Below are 5,000 nucleotides of genomic sequence, written 5' to 3'. Positions count from 1 at the left end.
GCCTACTCGAGACGAAAGACAAGAGCTTGGCGCGCGCGTACTCGCGCAGCTCTCCAAAGCCACTCGGCCAGTGCCAGGGACGGCTCTCTGCGCCGGAGCCACAACAAGTCTACTTGAGGCGGAAGACGAAGCCAGCAAGGGCCTGGCCGCAAGTGCGTTCGAATACGGGATTACAGTCCCTCGTCTGTCCGTACTTCCTCTTTCGACGTGCGGCGCCTTCCCAAAGCGCACAAGTCCGCAAACCGCAGAACGCTTCCGACGTAGCAAAGCCGCGTTTCCTTCGGTACTTCGCAGCAACGCCGCCTTTCCCTCGGCGGCGGGCAAATAGCCTGCAGACGTCGTCGCATTGAACCGCGAACTCGACACCTCGCGCGTCACGAGCGGGAGCCGACCGGCAGCCTCCGGCCCTTTCGGGCGCGGTGGAATTTGCCGCGGAGGACGGGAGAGTGCTTTAGGCCACGGTTCCTTCCGTACTTGGCAGCCGCACCCTCAATACCGCCGGTTCCATGACCGACCGAGCGCCGCACCGTTCCTTTAGTACTTGGGCAGCAACAAAGTCGGGTCGTTACTCCACACTCGCCGCAGGAAGCGACCGGCAGCCGCCAGCCTTTTCAGACTCGGCAGCGTTTGCCGCGGAGGACGGGAGAGCGCTCGCACCACGGTTCCGTGTGTACTAAGCGGCAGCGGCATTAGCTCTCGACCGTCAGTTCCTTGACCGACCGCACGCTTCGCCGTTCCCCTCGTACTGGGCAAGAGCAGCAGGTCGGGTCGTCTTACTCCCATTCCGCGCAAGAGTGCCGAGGCGGACTTCAGAAAGCCCACCCAACAGTGTGCGTTACGCCGTTTCTACCCGCGGGCGCGGCCAAGCCAACCGTCCAAGGTTGCAGCCGGCGTCCACTGGGCGCAACAAATTTGGCACGGGGCGCCCTTCGAAATTCGGGCAATCCCCGGCATGTTCGGGTATAGCCGTCCCCGCGTCCAAGCGGGGCCAGCGGCGGAAAGCGTCGGGCGCAGCGAGCTGCTTCACCCACACGGGGTAGAAACAATGGCGCTCGTCACCCTCGAACAATCCGGTAATGATCCTTCCGCAGGTTCACCTACGGAAACCTTGTTACGACTTTTACTTCCTCTAAATGATCAAGTTTGGTCATCTTTCCAACAGACCGGCGCAACCGAAAGGCCGCGCCGGACATCGGTCCGAAGACCTCACTAAATCATTCAATCGGTAGTAGCGACGGGCGGTGTGTACAAAGGGCAGGGACGTAATCAACGCGAGCTTATGACTCGCGCTTACTGGGAATTCCTCGTTCAAGGGGAACAATTGCAAGCCCCTATCCCAATCACGAAAGAAGTTCCACGGGTTACCCAGTCTTTTCAGACAGGGATAAAGACACGCTGCTTCCTTCAGTGTAGCGCGCGTGCGGCCCCGGACATCTAAGGGCATCACAGACCTGTTATTGCTCTGTTTCGTGCGGCTAGGAGCCGCTTGTCCCTCTAAGAAGGTTGTAAGGTGCTGGGAACCCCGCACCTATTTAATAGGCTAGAGTCTCGTTCGTTATCGGAATTAACCAGACAAATCGCTCCACCAACTAAGAACGGCCATGCACCACCATCCACCGAATCAAGAAAGAGCTCTCAATCTGTCAATCCTCCCAGTGTCCGGGCCGGGTAAGTTTTCCCGTGTTGAGTCAAATTAAGCCGCAGGCTCCACTCCTGGTGGTGCCCTTCCGTCAATTCCTTTAAGTTTCAGCTTTGCAACCATACTTCCCCCGGAACCCAAACACTTTGGTTTCCCGGAAGCTGCCCGCCGAGTCATTTGAGTAACTCAGGCGGATCGCTGGTTGGCATCGTTTATGGTCAGAACTAGGGCGGTATCTGATCGCCTTCGAACCTCTGACTTTCGTTCTTGATCAAAGAAAACATTCTTGGCAAATGCTTTCGCAGTAGTTCGTCTTGCGACGGTCCAAGAATTTCACCTCTAGCGCCGCAATACGAATGCCCCCGTCTGTCCCTCTTAATCATTACCTCGTATTCCAAAAACCAACAGAACAGAAACGAGGTCTTGTTCTATTATTCCATGCAAGTTTATTCAGGCGACTCGCCTGCGTTGAGCACTCTAATTTTTTCAAAGTAAAAGCACCGGCCTTCTCGAGGCACACAATGAAGTGCACCAAGAAAGGACCGGCATGATGTTCAGTCCGAGCCGTCGCATCGGGTAGATGCACTACTCGTCTGGAACTGAGATCCAACTACGAGCTTTTTAACCGCAGCAGCTTTAGTATACGCTATTGGAGCTGGAATTACCGCGGCTGCTGGCACCAGACTTGCCCTCCAATTGATCCTCGTTAAAGGATTTAGAGTGTACTCATTTCAATTACGGGGCCTCAAAAGAGTCCCGTATTGTTATTTTTCGTCACTACCTCCCCGTGCCGGGAGTGGGTAATTTGCGCGCCTGCTGCCTTCCTTGGATGTGGTAGCCGTTTCTCAGGCTCCCTCTCCGGAATCGAACCCTGATTCTCCGTTACCCGTAACAACCATGGTAAGCAAGTAACCTACCATCGAAAGTTGATAAGGCAGACACTTGAAAGAAACGTCGCCGGCTCGTGGCCATGCGATCAGCACAAAGTTATCCAGAGTCACCACACAATACGGGCCGAAACCCGATCGATCTTGGTCTAATAAAAGCACCCGTCGCCCAAAGGGCTTCAGGCTCACTGCATGTATTAGCTCTAGAATTGCCACAGTTATCCAAGTAGGAAGAAACGATCTAAGGAACCATAACTGATTTAATGAGCCATTCGCGGTTTCGCCTTATTTCGGCATGTACTTAGACATGCATGGCTTAATCTTTGAGACAAGCATATGATTACTGGCAGGATCAACCAGGTAATCGTTCAACTGCGCGTCCCGCCTGTCAAGCAGGCCGGACGCCGTTTTTGCGATGCCGAGGCCACCTTCAGGCGCCCCAGCACGCTTCGTTCTTGCAAAGAGTAGCACTTTGCACAGTCCGAGACGACGGCGTTCGAGCTCGCTACGGCGCCCTCCCCGAAGGGCCGGGTATCGCCACGCGGCAAGAAGCACGCAACATTCTCGATAGACTGGTTGTGTCGACTCGATCACGGCTTGCGGTTTCTCTTGAGCCCGCAGCACAGGTGGACCGACCGACACTTGCAACGTAGCCGAGACGGCAAAGCCGCCAGGCGACGGGTCACGCCCGCGCCTTCGGCGCTTTCGCATTTGACTCGTCCGAGGACGATGCGGAACACAACTCGATATCGTGGAGAAAGCGTCGTCCGACAACCAGCCCCTAACGCATCAAGCGGATGAGGCTGCAGACGTCAGCTGTGGGATCCACGGGAGCGATACCGGGGACACGCTTGACGGGCACGAAGCCCGCCGCATATCAAACACCCAGGTCGCTTTTGGGGGCGACTGCTCTCTGGGACCCCCATATAATAGCAGCGATAAGTTCCCAAATCTCCATGGGGCCGTACTCGTGCCACTTTCGACGAGCGTTTGGCGAAAATCGTGCCGCCTCGCAGCGCCGCGAGCGAGATGGAAAGCTTACGTCGGCAGCGCAATGCCGAAGTCGTGAAAGCGCAGCGCGTCGACCGAATGCGCGAACGGCAATCTCTCGCCTATGGACAGCGCGGTTTCCAGAACAATCGCCTTTCTGTGCCCCTACGGGGCCGCACGCTAGCGCGGCCCTTTCGCCGTTTCCGAGCACGAGTGCGACCGGCGCGGGCGGCGTGCTCGACACCCCGGCTGACGCCGTTTCGGACTTTGTCTCTTCGCGCGCTCGCGCCAACGCCGCGGCAAAACGACGACCTCTGCGCGGTTCTTTCCCGGTTCCCGGCGTGCTATAGTGCAGCCAGCCGGACGGTGGCGACGACTCAGTCGCGGCCGTGCGGTGGCTTGTACGCCAAAGTTGCGTGACGGGCGTCGAGCTCCCGCCGCGGCCCGGCTCAGGTGGTTTCGGACTTCTGTCTCTTCCGAGCGCTCGCGTCGTCGTGGGCACGATTCTCGAGTGCGGAGCGGTGCGCGGACACCACCACGAACACGCGCAAGCCGAAAACGGCACTACGGTACAACGTCGGCCAGGGCGGTACGGCCCCCTTATATGAGCAGCGATAAGTGACCAGATCTCCACGGGGCCGTACTCGTGCGACAAGGCGGCGTACTGCGCCGAGCCGAGCGCCAATATTTGGCCTTGGCACGGCCGATTTGAGCTCTCGCGATCGCCGCGGTACCGCCGCTCACCGATTCAAGGCACGCTAGCGCGGCCCCTTCGCCATTTTTCGAGTAAGAGTGCGAAAAGCGCGCGCGGCGTGCTCGTCGCCCCGGCTGACGTAGTCTCGGACTTAGTCTCGCTCACGCCGCCCCGGCTGACGTCGTCTCGGACTTAGTCGCGCTCACACCGCCCCGGCTCACGTGGTTTCGGACTTCCGTCTCTTCCGAGCGCTCGCGTCGTCGTGGGCACGATTCTCGAGTGCGGAGCGGTGCGCGGACACCACCACGAACACGCGCAAGCCGAAAATGGCACTACGGTACAACGTCGGCCAGGGCGGTACGGCCCCCTTATATGAGCAGCGATAAGTGACCAGATCTCCACGGGGCCGTACTCGTGCGACAAGGCGGCGTACTGCGCCGAGCCGAGCGCCAATATTTGGCCTTGGCACGGCCGATTTGAGCTCTCGCGATCGCCGCGGTACCGCCGCTCACCGATTCAAGGCACGCTAGCGCGGCCCCTTCGCCATTTTTCGAGTAAGAGTGCGAAAAGCGCGCGCGGCGTGCTCGTCGCCCCGGCTGACGTAGTCTCGGACTTAGTCTCGCTCACGCCGCCCCGGCTGACGTCGTCTCGGACTTAGTCGCGCTCACACCGCCCCGGCTCACGTGGTTTCGGACTTTCGTCTCTTCCGAGCGCTCGCGTCGTCGTGGGCACGATTCTCGAGTGCGGAGCGGTGCGCGGACACCACCACGAACACGCGCAAGCCGAAAAC

At 58.9% G+C, this 5,000-nt stretch overlaps 1 non-coding gene across 1 annotated transcript; it reads right to left on the bottom strand.

Annotated features, from left to right (window-relative positions):
• Positions 1-1,074: 1,074 nt before the first annotated feature.
• On the bottom strand, positions 1,075-2,889 carry LOC139053964 (small subunit ribosomal RNA). Its single transcript, XR_011510922.1, has one exon. It is a non-coding gene; the product is annotated as a small subunit ribosomal RNA (ribosomal RNA).
• Between the last annotated feature and the right edge of the window lie 2,111 nt (positions 2,890-5,000).

The sequence above is a fragment of the Dermacentor albipictus genome, unplaced genomic scaffold, assembly GCF_038994185.2.
Source record: "Dermacentor albipictus isolate Rhodes 1998 colony unplaced genomic scaffold, USDA_Dalb.pri_finalv2 scaffold_421, whole genome shotgun sequence".
Classification (NCBI taxonomy): domain Eukaryota; kingdom Metazoa; phylum Arthropoda; class Arachnida; order Ixodida; family Ixodidae; genus Dermacentor; species Dermacentor albipictus.
This window is presented reverse-complemented; position numbering and strand designations above follow the sequence as displayed.